Below are 18,903 nucleotides of genomic sequence, written 5' to 3'. Positions count from 1 at the left end.
TAACTCTTCATTTTACACAGGAATAAATACTTCGGGTTGAGCGCGCCACGGCATTGCGCTCGCGTCTGCAGGGCCTTGCAGGCGTTCCGTAATAGTTTAAGCGAAATGAGCACACGCACGAGCTTTATGCAGCATCTGAATGCAAAGAAGACATCTGCGAAGTGATTTTGCATCTCGTAGAGCCGTTTATAACTCGTCGTTTTACTCAGCAATGAAGACTTCAGATTGAGCGCGCCACGACATTGCGCTCGCGTCTGCAGGGCCTCGCTGGCGTTCCGTAATAGTTTAAGCCAAACTGAGCACACGCGCGAGCTTTATGCTGCATCTGAATGTAAAGAAGACATCTGCGAAGCGATTTTGCATCTCGTAGAGCCGTCTATAAGTCGTCGTTTTACGCAGGAATGATGACTTCAGATTGAGCGCGCCATGACATTGCGCTCGCGTCTGCAGGGCCTCGCCGGCGTTCCGTAATAGTGTGAGCCAAACTGAGCACACACACGAGCTTGACGCTGCATCTGACTGTAAAGACATCTGCGAAGTGATTTTGCATCTCGTAGAGCCATTTATAACTCGTCGTTTTACGAAGGACTGAAGACTTCAGATTGAGCGCTCCACGACATTGCGCTCGCGTCTGCAGGGCCTCGCAGGCGTTCTGTAATAGTTTATGCCCAACTGAGCGGACGCACGAGCTTGATGCTGCATCTGAATGTAAAGAAGACATCTGCGAAGTGATTTTGCATCTCGTAGAGCCGTCTATAACTCGTCGTTTTACTCAGGAATGAATACTTCAGATTGAGCGCGCCACGACATTGCGCTCGCGTCTGCAGGGCCTCGCCGGCGTTCCGTAATAGTGTGAGCCAAACTGAGCACACACACGAGGTTGATGCTGCATCTGACTGTAAAGACATCTGCGAAGTGATTTTGCATCTCGTACAGTCGTCTATAACTCGTCGTTTTACGCAGGAATGAAGACTTCGGGTTGAGCGCGCCACGACATTGCGCTCGCGTCTGCAGGGCCTCGCAGGCGTTCCGTAATAGTTTAAGCCAAACTGAGCACACGAACGAGCTTGATGCTGCATCTGAATACAAAGAAGACATCTGCGAAGTGATTTTGCATCTCGTAGAGCAGTCTATAACTCGTCGTTTTACTCAGGAATGAAGACTTCAGATTGAGCGCGCCACGACATTGCGCTCGCGTCTGCAGGGCCTCGCCGGCGTTCCGTAATAGTGTGAGCCAAACTGAGCACACACACGAGCTTGATGCTGCATCTGACTGTAAAGACATCTGCGATGTGATTTTGCTTCTCGTAGAGTCGTCTATAGCTCGTCGTTTTACTCAGGAATGAAGACTTCAGATTGAGCGCGGCACGACATTGCGCTCGCGTCAGCAGGGCCTCGCAGGCGTTCCGTAATAGTTTAAGCCAAACTGAGCACACGCACGAGCTTTATGCTGCATCTGAATGTAAAGACGACATCTGCGAAGTGATTTTACATCTCGTAGAGTCGTCTATAACTCGTCGTTTTAGTCAGGAATGAAGACTTCAGATAAAGCGCGCCACGACATTGCGCTTGCGTCTGCAGGGCCTCGCAGGCGTTCCGTAATAGTTTAAGCCAAACTGAGCACACGCACGAGCTTGATGCTGCATCTGAATGTAAAGACGACATCTGCGAAGTGATTTTACATCTCGTAGAGTCGTCTATAACTCGTCGTTTTAGTCAGGAATGAAGACTTCAGATAAAGCGCGCCACGACATTGCGCTTGCGTCTGCAGGGCCTCGCAGGCGTTCCGCAATAGTGTAAGCCAAACTGAGCACACGCACGAGCTTGATGCTGCATCTGAATGTAAAGAAGACATCTGCGAAGTGATTTTGCATCTCGTAGAGTCGTCTATAACTCATCGTTTTACGCAGGAATGAAGTGTTCAGATTGAGCGCGCTACGACATTGCGCTCGCGTCTGCATGGCCTCGCCGGCGTTCCGTAATAGTGCGAGCCAAACTGAGCGCACACACGAGCTTGATGCTGCATCTGACTGTAAAGTCATCTGCGAAGTGATTTTGCATCTCGTAGAGTCGTCTATAACTCGTCGTTTTACTCAGGAATGAAGACTTCAGATTGAGCGCGGCACGACATTGCGCTCGCGTCAGCAGGGCCTCGCAGGCGTTCCGTAATAGTTTAAGCCAAACTGAGCGCACGCACGAGCTTTATGCTGCATCTGAATCTAAAGAAGACATCTGCGAAGCGATTTTACATCTCGTAGAGCCGTCTATAATTCGTCGTTTTACGCAGGAATGAAGACTTCAGATTGAGCGCGCCACGACATTGTGTTTGCGTCTGCAGTGCCTCGCCGGCGTTCCGTAATATTTTAAGCCAAACTGAGCACACGCACGAGCCTGATACTGCATCTAAGTGTAAAGAAGACATCTGCGAATTGATGTTGCATCTCGTAGAGTCGTATATATCTCGTCGTTTTAAGCAGGAATGAAGACTTCAGATTGAGCACTCCACGACCTTGCGGTCGCGTCTGCAGGGCCTCACAGGCGTTCCGTAATAGTTTAAGCCAAACTGAGCACACGCACGAGCTTGATGCTGCATCTGAATGTAAAGAAGACATCTGCGAAGTAATTTTGTATCTCGTAGAGCCGTCTATAACTCTTCGTTTTACACAGGAATAAATACTTCGGGTTGAGCGCGCCACGGCATTGCGCTCGCGTCTGCAGGGCCTTGCAGGCGTTCCGTAATAGTTTAAGCGAAACTGAGCACACGCACGAGCTTTATGCAGCATCTGAATGCAAAGAAGACATCTGCGAAGTGATTTTGCATCTCGTAGAGCCGTTTATAACTCGTCGTTTTACTCAGCAATGAAGACTACAGATTGAGCGCGCCACGACATTGCGCTCGCGTCTGCAGGGCCTCGCTGGCGTTCCGTAATAGTTTAAGCCAAACTGAGCACACGCGCGAGCTTTATGCTGCATCTGAATGTAAAGAAGACATCTGCGAAGCGATTTTGCATCTCGTAGAGCCGTCTATAATTCGTCGTTTTACGCAGGAATGATGACTTCAGATTGAGCGCGCCATGACATTGCGCTCGCGTCTGCAGGGCCTCGCCGGCGTTCCGTAATAGTGTGAGCCAAACTGAGCACACACACGAGCTTGACGCTGCATCTGACTGTAAAGACATCTGCGAAGTGATTTTGCATCTCGTAGAGCCGTCTATAACTCGTCGTTTTACTCAGGAATGAATACTTCAGATTGAGCGCGCCACGACATTGCGCTCGCGTCTGCAGGGCCTCGCCGGCGTTCCGTAATAGTGTGAGCCAAACTGAGCGCACACACGAGGTTGATGCTGCATCTGACTGTAAAGACATCTGCGAAGTGATTTTGCATCTCGTAGAGCCATTTATAACTCGTCGTTTTACGAAGGACTGAAGACTTCAGATTGAGCGCTCCACGACATTGCGCTCGCGTCTGCAGGGCCTCGCAGGCGTTCTGTAATAGTTTATGCCAAACTGAGCGGACGCACGAGCTTGATGCTGCATCTGAATGTAAAGAAGACATCTGCGAAGTGATTTTGCATCTCGTAGAGCCGTCTATAACTCGTCAATTTACTTAGGAATGAATACTTCAGATTGAGCGCGCCACGACATTGCGCTCGCGTCTGCAGGGCCTCGCCGGCGTTCCGTAATATTGTGAGCCAAACTGAGCACACACACGAGCTTGACGCTGCATCTGACTGTAAAGACATCTGCGAAGTGATTTTTCATTCGTAGAGTCGTCTATAACTCGTCGTTTTAGTCAGGAATGAAGACTTTAGATTGAGCGCGCCACGACATTGCGCTCGCGTCTGCAGGGCCTCGCAGGAGTTTCGCAATAGTGTAAGCCAAACTTAGCACACGCACGAGCTTGATGCTGCATCTGAATGTAAAGAAGACATCTGCGAAGTGATTTTGCATCTCGTAGAGTCGTCTATAACTCGTCATTTTACACAGGAATAAATACTTCGGGTTGAGTGCGCCACGACATTGAGCTCGCGTCTGCAGGGCCTCGCAGGCGTTCCGTAATAGTTTAAGCGAAAGTGAGCACACGCACGAGCTTTATGCTGCATCTGAATGCAAACAAGACATCTGCGAAGTGATTTTGCATCTCGTAGAGCCGTTTATGACTCGTCGTTTTACGAAGGACTGAAGACTTCAGATTGAGCGCTCCACGACATTGCGCTCGCGTCTGCAGGGCCTCGCAGGCGTTCTGTAATAGTTTAAGCCAAACTGAGCGGACGCACGAGCTTGATGCTGCATCTGAATGTAAAGAAGACATCTGCGAAGTGATTTTGCATCTCGTAGAGCCGTCTATAACTCGTTTTAAGCAGGAATGAAGACTTCAAATTGAGTGCTCCATGACCTTGCACTCGCTTCTGCAGGGCCTCACGGGCGTTCCGTAATTTTAAGCCACACTGAGCACACGCACGAGCTTGATGCTGCATGTGAATCTAAAGAAGACATCTGCGAAGTGATTTTGCATCTCGTAGAGCCGTCTATAACTCGTTGTTTTACTCAGGAATGAATACTTCAGATTGAGCGCGCCACGACATTGCACTCGCGTCTGCAGGGCCTCGCCGGCGTTCCGTAATAGTGTGAGCCAAACTGGGCACGCACACGAGCTTGATGCTGCATCTGACTGTAAAGACATCTGCGAAGTGATTTTGCATTCGTAGAGTCGTCTATAACTCGTCGTTTTACTCAGCACTGAAGACTTCAGATTGAGCGCGCCACGACATTGCGCTCGCATCTGCAGGGCCTCGCAGGCGTTCCGTAATAGTTTAAGCCAAACTGAGCACACGCACGAGGTTGATGCTGCATCTGACTGTAAAGACATCTGCGAAGTGATTTTGCATTCGTAGAGTCGTCTATAACTCGTCGTTTTACTCAGCAATGAAGACTTCAGATTGAGCGCGCCACGACATTGCGCTCGCGTCAGCAGGGCCTCGCAGGCGTTCCGCAATAGTGTAAGCCAAACTGAGCACACACACGAGGTTGATGCCGCATCTGACTGTAAAGACATCTGCGAAGTGATTTTGCATCTCGTACAGTCGTCTATAACTCGTCGTTTTACGCAGGAATGAAGACTTCGGGTTGAGCGCGCCACGACATTGCGCTCGCGTCTGCAGGGCCTCGCAGGCGTTCCGTAATAGTTTAAGCGAAACTGAGCACACGAACAAGCTTGATGCTGCATCTGAATGTAAAGAAGACATCTGCGAAGCGATTTTGCATCTCGTAGAGCCGTCTATAATTCGTCGTTTTACGTAGGAATGAAGACTTCAGATTGAGCGCGCCACGACATTGCGCTCGCGTCTGCAGGGCCTCGCCGGCGTTCCGTAATAGTGCGAGCCAAACTGAGCACACACACGAGCTTGATGCTGCATCTGACTGTAAAGACATCTGCGAAGCGATTTTGCATCTCGTAGAGTCGTCTATAACTCGTCGTTTAACTCAGGAATGAAGACTTCAGATTGAGCGCGCCACGACATTGCGCTGGCATCTGCAGGGCTTCGCAGGCGTTCCGTAATAGTGTAAGCCAAACTGAGCACACGCACGAGCTTGATGGTGCATCTGAATGTAAAGAAGACATCTGCGAAGTGATTTTGCATCTCGTAGAGCCGTCTATAACTCGTCGTTTTACTCAGGAATGAATACTTCAGATTGAGCGCGCCACGACATTGCGCTCGCGTCTGCAGGGCCTCGCCGGCGTTCCGTAATAGTGTGAGCCAAACTGGGCACACACACGAGCTTGATGCTGCATCTGACTAAAGACATCTGCGAAGTGATTTTGCATTCGTAGAGTCGTCTATAACTCGTCGTTTTACTCAGCAATGAAGACTTCAGATTGAGCGCGCCACGACATTGCGCTCGCGTCTGCAGGGCCTCGCAGGCGTTCCGTAATAGTTTAAGCCAAACTGAGCACTCGCACGAGCTTGATACTGCATCAGAGTGTAAAGATGACGTCTGCGAAGGGATTTTGCATCTCGTAGAGCCGTCTATAACTCGTCGTTTTACACCGGAATAAATACTTCGGGTTGAGCGCGCCACGACATTGAGCTCGCGTCTGCAGGGCCTCGCAGGCGTTCCGTAATAGTTTAAGCGAAACTGAGCACACGCACGAGCTTTATGCTGCATCTGAATGCAAAGAAGACATCTGCGAAGTGATTTTGCATCTCGTAGAGCCGTTTATAACTCGTCGTTTCACGAAGGACTGAAGACCAGATTGAGCGCTCCACGACATTGCGCTCGCGTCTGCTGGGCCTCGCAGGCGTTCCGTAATAGTTTAAGCCAAACTGAGCGGACGCACGAGCTTGATGCTGCATCTGAATGTAAAGAAGACATCTGCGAAGTGATTTTGCATCTCGTAGAGCCGTCTATAACTCGTCGTTTTAAGCAGGAATGAAGACTTCAGATTGAGTGCTCCACGACTTTGCGCTCGCTTCTGCAGGGCCTCACAGGCGTTCCGTAATAGTTTAAGCCAAACTGAGCACACGCACGAGCTTGATGCTGCATCTGAATGTAAAGAAGACATCTGCGAAGTGATTTTGCATCTCGTAGAGCCGTCTATAACTCGTCGTTTTACTCAGGAATGAATACTTCAGATTGAGCGCGCCACGACATTGCGCTCGCGTCTGCAGGGCCTCGCCGGCGTTCCGTAATAGTGTGAGCCAAACTGAGCACACACACGAGGTTGATGCTGCATCTGACTGTAAAGACATCTGCGAAGTGATTTTGCATCTCGTACAGTCGTCTATAACTCGTCGTTTTACGCAGGAATGAAGACTTCGGGTTGAGCGCGCCACGACATTGCGCTCGCGTCTGCAGGGCCTCGCAGGCGTTCCGTAATAGTTTAAGCGAAACTGAGCACACGAACGAGCTTGATGCTGCATTTGAATGTAAAGAAGACATCTGCAAAGTGATTTTGTATCTCGTAGAGCCGTCTATAACTCGTCGTTTTACGCAGGAATAAATAGTTCGGGTTGAGCGCGCCACGACGTTGAGCTCGCGTCTGCAGGGCCTCGCAGGCGTTCCGTAATAGTTTAACTCAAACTGAGCACACGCACGAGCTTTATGATGCATCTGAATGCAAAGAAGACATCTGTGAAGTGATTTTGCACCTCGTAGAGCAGTCTATAACTCGTCGTTTTACTCAGGAATGAAGACTTCAGATTGAGCGCGCCACGACATTGCGCTCGCGTCTGCAGGGCCTCGCTGGCGTTCCGTAATAGTGTGAGCCAAACTGAGCACACACACGAGCTTGATGCTGCATCTGACTGTAAAGACATCTGCGATGTGATTTTGCTTCTCGTAGAGTCGTCTATAGCTCGTCGTTTTACACAGGAATAAATACTTCGGGTTGAGCGCGCCACGGCATTGCGCTCGCGTCTGCAGGGCCTTGCAGGCGTTCCGTAATAGTTTAAGCGAAAATGAGCACACGCACGAGCTTTATGCAGCATCTGAATGCAAAGAAGACATCTGCGAAGTGATTTTGCATCTCGTAGAGCCGTTTATAACTCGTCGTTTTACTCAGCAATGAAGACTTCAGATTGAGCGCGCCACGACATTGCGCTCGCATCTGCAGGGCCTCGCTGGCGGTCCGTAATAGTTTAAGCCAAACTGAGCACACGCGCGAGCTTTATGCTGCATCTGAATGTAAAAAAGACATCTGCGAAGCGATTTTGCATCTCGTAGAGCCGTCTATAATTCGTCGTTTTACGCAGGAATGATGTCTTCAGATTGAGCGCGCCATGACATTGCGCTCGCGTCAGCAGGGCCTCGCCGGCGTTCCGTAATAGTGTGAGCCAAACTGAGCGCACACACGAGCTTGATGCTGCATCTGACTGTAAAGACATCTGCGAAGTGATTTTGCATCTCGTAGAGCCATTTATAACTCGTCGTTTTACGAAGGACTGAAGACTGCAGATTGAGCGCTCCACGACATTGCGCTCGCGTCTGCAGGGCCTCGCAGGCGTTCTGTAATCATCATCATCATCATCATCATCAGCCTGATTATACCCACTGCAGGGCGAAGGCCTCTCCCATATTTCTCCACTTAACCCGGTTCTGTGCTAGCTGCATCCACTTGACCCCTGCGAACTTCTTAATCTCATCCGCCCACCTAACTTTCTGCCGCCCCCTGCTACGCTTTCCTTCCCTTGGAATCCAGTTTGTTACCCTCAGCGACCATCGGTTATCCTCTCTTCGCACTACATGTCCTGCCCATGTCCATTTCTTCTTCTTAATTTCCACTAGAATGTCGGTAACTTGAGTTATTTCTCTGACCCACTCTGCACGCTTCCTATCTCTTAATGTTACCCCTACCATTTTTCGTTCCATAGCCCTCTGGGTTGTCCTCAACTTAAGTAGAACTCTCTTGGATAGCCTCCACGTTTCAGCCCCATAGGTGAGTACAGGCAAGATGCAACTGTTGTATACTTTCCTCTTGAGCGATACCGGTAAGCTGCTAGTCATAATCTGCGAGTGCTTGCCAAATGCGCTCCATCCCAATCTTATTCTTCTTGTTATTTCCTTTTCATGGTCCGGATCTGCGGTTACTACCTGTCCTAAGTAGACATATTCGCCTACTACTTCCAGTATTTCGCTACCTAATGTAAACTGCTGTTCCTTCCCGAGGCTGTTGAACATTACCTTAGTCTTCTGCATATTGATTTTCAAGCCTACCTTTCTACTTTTCCTGTCTAGGTCATCAATCATTATTTGCAGTTCATCCCCCGAGTTGCTTAGCAAGGCAATGTCATCAGCAAATCGCAGATTACTGAGGTATTCTCCATCTACCCTTATCCCTAACTGCTCCCATTCCAAGTCTCTGAATACTTCCTCTAAACAAGCTGTGAATAGTACTGGGGAGATTGTGTCTCCTTGCCTAACACCTTTCTTTATGGGAATTTTGTTACTTTCTTTATGCAGAACTATGGTTGCTGTGCAGCCACTATATATATCTTCCAGCACTTTCACGTACGGCTCGTCTACACCCTGATTTCGCAATGCCTGCATCACCGCCGAGGTTTCAACTGAGTCAAATGCTTTTTCGTAATCAATGAATGCTATGTATAAGGGCTGGTTATATTCCGAGCATTTTTCTATCACCTGATTGATGGTATGGATATGATCGATAGTAGAGTACCGTTTCCGAAACCCTGCTTGATCCTTTGCTTGATTGCAGTCTAAGGTTGTCCTGATTCTATTAGTGATTACCTTAGTAAATACCTTATACGTAACAGACAGTAAGCTGATTGGTCTGTAATTTTTAAGGTCCTTAGAGTCCCCTTTCTTGTGAATGAGGATAATGTTTGCATTCTTCCATGGTTCCGGTACCGTCGATGACACCAGGCACTGCGTATACAGGGTGGCCAGTTTTTCTAGCACGATATCCCCCCCGTCCTTCAGCAAATCTGTAGTTATCTGATCCTCTCCAGCTGATTTCCCCCTTTTCATAGTTTCTAGTGCTTTCTTGACCTCGTCCTTCGTCACTGGTCCTTCGTCACTGTAATAGTTTATGCCAAACTGAGCGGACGCACGAGCTTGATGCTGCATCTGAATGTAAAGAAGACATCTGCGAAGTGATTTTGCATCTCGTAGAGCCGTCTATAACTCGTCGTTTTACTCAGGAATGAATAATTCAGATTGAGCGCGCCCCGACATTGCGCTCGCGTCTGCAGGGCCTCGCAGGAGTTTCGCAATAGTGTAAGCCAAACTTAGCACACGCACGAGCTTGATGCTGCATCTGAATGTAAAGAAGACATCTGCGAAGTGATTTTGCATCTCGTAGAGTCGTCTATAACTCGTCGTTTTACACATGAATAAATACTTCGGGTTGAGTGCGCCACGACATTGAGCTCACGTCTGCAGGGCCTCGCAGGCGTTCCGTAATAGTTTACGCGAAAGTGAGCACACGCACGAGCTTTATGCTGCATCTGAATGCAAAGAAGACATCTGCGAAGTGATTCTGCATCTCGTAGAGCCGTTTATAACTCGTCGTTTTACACCGGAATAAATACTTCGGGTTGAGCGCGCCACGACATTGAGCTCGCGTCTGCAGGGCCTCGCAGGCGTTCCGTAATAGTTTAAGCGAAACTGAGCACACGCACGAGCTTTATGCTGCATCTGAATGCAAAGAAGACATCTGCGAAGTGATTTTGCATCTCGTAGAGCCGTTTATAACTCGTCGTTTTACGAAGGACTGAAGACTTCAGATTGAGCGCTCCACGACATGGCGCTCGCGTCTGCTGGGCCTCGCAGGCGTTCCGTAATATTTTAAGCCAAACTGTGCGGACGCACGAGCTTGATGCTGCATCTGAATGTAAAGAAGACATCTGCGAAGTGATTTTGCATCTCGTAGAGTCGTCTATAACTCGTCGTTTTAAGCAGGAATGAAGACTTCAGATTGAGCGCGCCATGACATTGCGCTCGAGTCTGCAGGTCCTCGCAGGCGTTCCGTAATAGTGTAAGCCAAACTGAGCACACGCACGAGCTTGATGCTGCATCTGAATGTAAAGAAGACATCTGCGAAGTGATTTTGCATCTCGTAGAGTCATCTATAACTCATCGTTTTAAGCAGGAATGAAGACTTCAGATTGAGTGCTCCACGACCTTGCGCTCGCTTCTGCAGGGCCTCACAGGCGTTCCGTAATAGTTTAAGCCAAACTGAGCACACGCACGAGCTTGATGCTGCATCTGAATGTAAAGAAGACATCTGCGAAGTGATTTTGCATCTCGTAGAGTCATCTATAACTCATCGTTTTACACAGGAATAAATACTTCGGGTTGAGCGCGCCACGACATTGAGCTCGCGACTGCAGGGCCTCGCAGGCGTTCCGTAATAGTTTAAGCGAAACTGAGCGCACGCACGAGCTTGATGCTGCATCTTACTGTAAAGACATCTGCGAAGCGATTTTGCATCTCGTAGAGCCGTTTATAACTCGTCGTTTTACGAAGGACTGAAGACTTCAGATTGAGCGCTCCACGACATGGCGCTCGCGTCTGCTGGGCCTCGCAGGCGTTCCGTAATAGTTTAAGCCAAACTGTGCGGACGCACGAGCTTGATGCTGCATCTGAATGTAAAGAAGACATCTGCGAAGTGATTTTGCATCTCGTAGAGCCGTCTATAACTCGTCGTTTTAAGCAGGAATGAAGACTTCAGATTGAGTGCTCCACGACCTTGCGCTCGCTTCTGCAGGGCCTCACAGGCGTTCCGTAATAGTTTAAGCCAAACTGAGCACACGCACGAGCTTGATGCTGCATCTGAATGTAAAGAAGACATCTGCGAAGTGATTTTGCATCTCGTAGAGTCGTCTATAACTCGTCGTTTTACACAGGAATAAATACTTCGGGTTGAGTGCGCCACGACATTGAGCTCGCGTCTGCAGGGCCTCGCAGGCGTTCCGTAATAGTTTAAGCCAAATTGAGCGCACGCACGAGCTTGATGCGGCATCTCAATGTAAAAAAGACATCTGCGAAGTGATTTTGCATCTCGTAGAGCCGTCTATAATTCTTCGTTTTAAGCAGGAATGAAGACTTCAGATTGAGCGCGCCATGACATTGCGCTCGAGTCTGCAGGTCCTCGCAGGCGTTCCGTAATAGTGTAAGCCAAACTGAGCACACGCACGAGCTTGATGCTGCATCTGAATGTAAAGAAGACATCTGCGAAGTGATTTTGCATCTCGTAGAGTCATCTATAACTCATCGTTTTACACAGGAATAAATACTTCGGGTTGAGCGCGCCACGACATTGAGCTCGCGACTGCAGGGCCTCGCAGGCGTTCCGTAATAGTTTAAGCGAAACTGAGCGCACGCACGAGCTTTATGCTGCACCTAAATGCAAAGAAGACATCTGCGATTGGATTTTGCATCTCGTAGAGCCGTCTATAATTCGTCGTTTTACGTAGGAATGAAGACTTCAGATTGAGCGCGCCACGACATTGCGCTCGCGTCTGCAGGGCCTCGCCGGCGTTCCGTAATAGTGCGAGCCAAACTGAGCACACACACGAGCTTGATGCTGCATCTGACTGTAAAGACATCTGCGAAGTGATTTTGCATCTCGTAGAGTCGTCTATAACTCGTCGTTTAACTCAGGAATGAAGACTTCAGATTGAGCGCGCCACGACATTGCGCTGGCGTCTGCAGGGCCCCGCAGGCGTTCCGTAATAGTGTAAGCCAAACTGAGCACACGCACGAGCTTGATGGTGCATCTGAATGTAAAGAAGACATCTGCGAAGTGATTTTGCATCTCGTAGAGCCGTCTATAACTCGTCGTTTTACTCAGGAATGAATACTTCAGATTGAGCGCGCCACGACATTGCGCTCGCGTCTGCAGGGCCTCGCCGGCGTTCCGTAATAGTGTGAGCCAAACTGGCCACACACACGAGCTTGATGCTGCATCTGACTAAAGACATCTGCGAAGTGATTTTGCATTCGTAGAGTCGTCTATAACTCGTCGTTTTACTCAGCAATGAAGACTTCAGATTGAGCGCGCCACGACATTGCGCTCGCGTCTGCAGGGCCTCGCAGGCGTTCCGTAATAGTTTAAGCCAAACTGAGCACTCGCACGAGCTTGATACTGCATCAGAGTGTAAAGATGACGTCTGCGAAGGGATTTTGCATCTCGTAGAGCCGTCTATAACTCGTCGTTTTACACGGGAATAAATACTTCGGGTTGAGCGCGCCACGACATTGAGCTCGCGTCTGCAGGGCCTCGCAGGCGTTCCGTAATAGTTTAAGCGAAACTGAGCACACGCACGAGCTTTATGCGGCATCTGAATGCAAAGAAGACATCTGCGAAGTGATTTTGCATCTCGTAGAGCCGTTTATAACTCGTCGTTTTACGAAGGACTGAAGACTTCAGATTGAGCGCTCCACGACATTGCGCTCGCGTCTGCTGGGCCTCGCAGGCGTTCCGTAATAGTTTAAGCCAAACTGAGCGGACGCACGAGCTTGATGCTGCATCTGAATGTAAAGAAGACATCTGCGAAGTGATTTTGCATCTCGTAGAGCCGTCTATAACTCGTCGTTTTAAGCAGGAATGAAGACTTCAGATTGAGTGCTCCACGACCTTGCGCTCGCTTCTGCAGGGCCTCACAGGCGTTCCGTAATAGTTTAAGCCAAACTGAGCACACGCACGAGCTTTATGCTGCACCTAAATGCAAAGAAGACATCTGCGATTCGATTTTGCATATCGTAGAGCCGTCTATAATTCGTCGTTTTTCGCAGGAATGAAGACTTCAGATTGAGCGCGCCATGACATTGCGCTCGCGTCTGCAGTGCCTCGCAGGCGTTCCGTAATAGTGTAAGCCAAACTGAGCACACGCACGAGCTTGATGCTGCATCTGAATGTAAAGACGAGATCTGCGTAGTGATTTTGCATCTCGTAGAGCCGTCTATAACTCGTCGTTTTACGAAGGACTGAAGACTTCAGATTGAGCGCTCCACGACATTGCGCTCGCGTCTGCAGGGCCTCGCAGGCGTTCCGTAATAGTTTAAGAAAACTGAGCACACGCAAGAGCTTGATGCTGCATCTGAATGTAAAGACGACATCTGCGAAGTAATTTTGCATCTCGTACAGTCGTCTATAGCTCGTCGTTTTACGCAGGAATGAATACTTCGGGTTGAGCGCGCCACGACATTGCGCTCGCGCCTGCAGGGCCTCGCAGGCGTTCCGTAATAGTTTAAGCCAAACTGAGCACACGCACGAGCGTGATACTGCATCAGAGTGTAAAGATGACGTCTGCAAAGGGATTTTGCATCTCGTAGAGTCGTCTGTAACTCGTCGTTTTAAGCAGGAATGAAGACTTCAGATTGAGCACTCCACGACCTTGCGCTCGCATCTGCAGGGCCTCGCAGGCGTTCCGTAATATTTTAAGCCAAACTGAGCACACGCACGAGCTTTATGCTGCATCTGAATGTAAAGAAGACATCTGCGAAGCGATTTTGGATCTCGTAGAGCCGTCTATAATTCGTCGTTTTACGCAGGAATGAAGACTTCAGATTGAGCGCGCCACGACATTGCGCTCGCGTCTGCAGGGCCTCGCCGGCGTTCCGTAATAGTGCGAGCCAAACTGAGCACACACACGAGCTTGATGCTGCATCTGACTGTAAAGACATCTGCGAAGTGATTTTACATCTCGTAGAGTCGTCTATAACTCGTCGTTTAACTCAGGAATGAAGACTTCAGATTGAGCGCGCCACGACATTGCGCTGGCGTCTGCAGGGCCCCGCAGGCGTTCCGTAATAGTGTAAGCCAAACTGAGCACACGCACGAGCTTGATGGTGCATCCGAATGTAAAGATGACGTCTGCAAAGGGATTTTGCATCTCGTAGAGTCGTCTATAACTCGTTTTAAGCAGGAATGAAGACTTCAAATTGAGTGCTCCACGACCTTGCACTCGCTTCTGCAGGGCCTCACGGGCGTTCCGTAATTTTAAGCCACACTGAGCACACGCACGAGCTTGATGCTGCATCTGAATGTAAAGAAGACATCTGCGAAGTGATTTTGCATCTCGTAGAGCCGTCTATAACTCGTCGTTTTACTCAGGAATGAATACTTCAGATTGAGCGCGCCACGACATTGCGCTCGCGTCTGCAGGGCCTCGCCGGCGTTCCGTAATAGTGTGAGCCAAACTGGGCACACACACGAGCTTGATGCTGCATCTGACTAAAGACATCTGCGAAGTGATTTTGCATTCGTAGAGTCGTCTATAACTCGTCGTTTTAAGCAGGAATGAAGACTTCAAATTGAGTGCTCCACAACCTTGCACTCGCTTCTGCAGGGCCTCACGGGCGTTCCGTAATTTTAAGCCACACTGAGCACACGCACGAGCTTGATGCTGCATCTAAATGTAAAGAAGGCATCTGCGAAGTGATTTTGCATCTCGTAGAGCCGTCTATAGCTCGTCGTTTTACTCAGGAATGAATACTTCAGATTGAGCGCGCCACGACATTGCGCTCGCGTCTGCAGGGCCTCGCCGGCGTTCCGTAATAGTGTGAGCCAAACTGGGCACACACACGAGCTTGATGCTGCATCTGACTAAAGACATCTGCGAAGTGATTTTGCATTCCTAGAGTCGTCTATAACTCGTCCTTTTACTCAGCACTGAAGACTTCAGATTGAGCGCGCCACGACATTGCGCTCGCGTCTGCAGGGCCTCGCAGGCGTTCCGTAATAGTTTAAGCCAAACTGAGCACACGCGCAAGCTTTATGCTGCATCTGAATGTAAAGAAGACATCTGCGAAGCGATTTTGCATCTCGTAGAGCCGTCTATAATTCGTCGTTTTACGCAGGAATGATGACTTCAGATTGAGCGCGCCACGACATTGCGCTCGCGTCTGCAGGGCCTCGCCGGCGTTCCGTAATAGTGTGAGCCAAACTGAGCACACACACGAGCTTGATGCTGCATCTGACTGTAAAGACATCTGCGAAGTGATTTTGCATCTCGTAGAGCCATTTATAACTCGTCGTTTTACGAAGGACTGAAGACTTCAGATTGAGCGCTCCACGACATTGCGCTCGCGTCTGCAGGGCCTCGCAGGCGTTCTGTAATAGTTTATGCCAAACTGAGCGGACGCACGAGCTTGATGCTGCATCTGAATGTAAAGAAGACATCTGCGAAGTGATTTTGCATCTCGTAGAGCCGCCTATAACTCGTTGTTTTACTCAGGAATGAATACTTCAGATTGAGCGCGCCACGACATTGCGCTCACGTCTGCAGGGCCTCGCCGGCGTTCCGTAATAGTGTGAGCCAAACTGAGCACACACACGAGCTTGACGCTGCATCTGACTGTAAAGACATCTGCGAAGTGATTTTGCATTCGTAGAGTCGTCTATAACTCGTCGTTTTAGTCAGGAATGAAGACTTTAGATTGAGCGCGCCACGACATTGCGCTCGCGTCTGCAGGGCCTCGCCGGCGTTCCGTAATAGTGTGAGCCAAACTGGGCACACACACGAGCTTGATGCTGCATCTGACTGTAAAGACATCTGCGAAGTGATTTTGCATTCGTAGAGTCGTCTATAACTCGTCGTTTTACTCAGCAATGAAGACTTCAGATTGAGCGCGCCACGACATTGCGCTCGTGTCTGCAGGGCCTCGCAGGCGTTCCGTAATAGTTTAAGCCAAACTGAGCGCACGCACGAGCTTTATGCTGCATCTGAATGTAAAGAAGATATCTGCGAAACGATTTTGCATCTCGTAGAGCCGTCATAATTCGTCGTTTTACGCAGGAATGAAGACTTCAGATTGAGCGCGCCACGACATTGCGCTCGCGTCTGCAGGGCCTCGCCGGCGTTCCGTAATAGTTTAAGCCAAACTGAGCGCACGCACGAGCTTGATGCGGCATCTCAATGTAAAGAAGACATCTGCGAAGTGATTTTGCATCTCGTAGAGTCGTCTATAACTCGTCGTTTTACGAAGGACTGAAGACTTCAGATTGAGCGCTCCACGACATTGCGCTCGCGTCTGCAGGGCCTCGCAGGCGTTCCGTAATAGTTTAAGCCAAACTGAGCGCACGCACGAGCTTGATGCGGCATCTCAATGTAAAAAAGACATCTGCGAAGTGATTTTGCATCTCGTAGAGCCGTCTATAATTCATCGTTTCAAGCAGGAATGAAGACTTCAAATTGAGCGCGCCATGACATTGCGCTCGAGTCTGCAGGTCCTCGCAGGCGTTCCGTAATAGTGTGAGCCAAACTGAGCACACGCACGAGCTTGATGCTGCATCTGAATGTAAAGAAGACATCTGCGAAGTGATTTTGCATCTCGTAGAGTCATCTATAACTCATCGTTTTACACAGGAATAAATACTTCGGGTTGAGCGCGCCACGACATTGAGCTCGCGACTGCAGGGCCTCGCAGGCGTTCCGTAATAGTTTAAGCGAAACTGAGCACACGCACGAGCTTTATGCTGCACCTAAATGCAAAGAAGACATCTGCGATTCGATTTTGCATATCGTAGAGCCGTCTATAATTCGTCGTTTTTCGCAGGAATGAAGACTTCAGATTGAGCGCGCCACGACATTGCGCTCGCGTCTGCAGTGCCTCGCAGGCGTTCCGTAATAGTGTAAGCCAAACTGAGCACACGCACGAGCTTGATGCTGCATCTGAATGTAAAGACGACATCTGCGTAGTGATTTTGCATCTCGTAGAGCCGTCTATAACTCGTCGTTTTACAAAGGACTGAAGACTTCAGATTGAGCACTCCACGACATTGCGCTCGCGTCTGCAGGGCCTCGCAGGCGTTCCGTAATAGTTTAAGAAAACTGAGCACACGCAAGAGCTTGATGCTGCATCTGAATGTAAAGACGACATCTGCGAAGTAATTTTGCATCTCGTACAGTCGTCTATAGCTCGTCGTTTTACGCAGGAATGAATACTTCGGGTTGAGCGCGCCACGACATTGCGCTCGCGCCTGCAGGGCCTCGCAGGCGTCCCGTAATAGTTTAAGCCAAACTGAGCACACGCACGAGCGTGATACTGCATCAGAGTGTAAAGATGACGTCCGCGAAGGGATTTTGCATCTCCTAGAGTCGTCTATAACTCGTCGTTTTACACAGGAATAAATACTTCGGGTTGAGTGCGCCACGACATTGAGCTCGCGTCTGCAGGGCCTCGCAGGCGTTCCGTAATAGTTTAAGCCAAACTGAGCACACACACGAGCTTGATGCTGCATCTGACTGTAAAGGCATCTGCGAAGCGATTTTGCATATCGTAGAGCCGTCTATAACTCGTCATTTTACGAAGGACTGAAGACTTCAGATTGAGCGCTCCACGACCTTGCCCTCACGTCTGCAGGGCCTCACAGGCGTTCCGTAATAGTTTAAGCCAAACTGAGCACACGCACGAGCTTGATGCTGCATCTGAATGCAAAGAAGACATCTGCGAAGTGATTTTGCATCTCGTAGAGCCGTTTATGACTCGTCGTTTCACGAAGGACTGAAGACTCCAGATTGAGCGCTCCACGACATTGCGCTCGCGTCTGCAGGGCCTCGCAGGCGTTCTGTAATAGTTTAAGCCAAACTGAGCGGACGCACGAGCTTGATGCTGCATCTGAATGTAAAGAAGACATCTGCGAAGTGATTTTGCATCTCGTAGAGCCGTCGATAACTCGTTTTAAGCAGGAATGAAGACTTCAGATTGAGTGCTCCACGACCTTGCACTTGCTTCTGCAGGGCCTCACGGGCGTTCCGTAATTTTAAGCCACACTGAGCACACGCACGAGCTTGATGCTGCATCTGAATGTAAAGAAGACATCTGCGAAGCGATTTTGCATCTCGTAGAGCCGTCTATAATTCGTCGTTTTACGAAGGACTGAACACTTCAGATTGAGCGCTCCACGACATTGCGCTCGCGTCTGCAGGGCCTCGCAGGCGTTCCGTAATAGTTTAAGCCAAACTGAGCGCACGCACGAGCTTGATGCTGCATTAGAATTTAAACAAGACATCTGCGAAGTGATTTTGTATCTCGTAGAGCCGTCTATAACTCGTCGTTTTACACAGGAATAAATACTTCGAGTTGAGTGCGCCACGACATTGAGCTCGCGTCTGCAGGGCCTCGCAGGCGTTCCGTAATAGTTTAAGCGAAAGTGAGCACACGCACGAGTCTATGCTGCATCTGAATGCAAAGACGACATCTGCGAAGTGATTTCGCATCTCGTAGAGCCGTTTATGACTCGTCGTTTTACGAAGGACTGAAGACTTCAGATTGAGCGCTCCACGACATTGCGCTCGCGTCTGCAGGGCCTCGCAGGCGTTCTGTAATAGTTTAAGCCAAACTGAGCGGACGCACGAGCTTGATGCTGCATCTGAATGTAAAGAAGACATCTGCGAAGTGATTTTGCATCTCGTAGAGCCGTCTATAACTCGT

This window comes from Amblyomma maculatum, chromosome 1 (genome assembly GCF_055883805.1).
Source record: "Amblyomma maculatum isolate TAMU_Amacu chromosome 1, ASM5588380v1, whole genome shotgun sequence".
NCBI classification, from domain to species: Eukaryota; Metazoa; Arthropoda; class Arachnida; order Ixodida; family Ixodidae; genus Amblyomma; species Amblyomma maculatum.
This window is presented reverse-complemented; position numbering follows the sequence as displayed.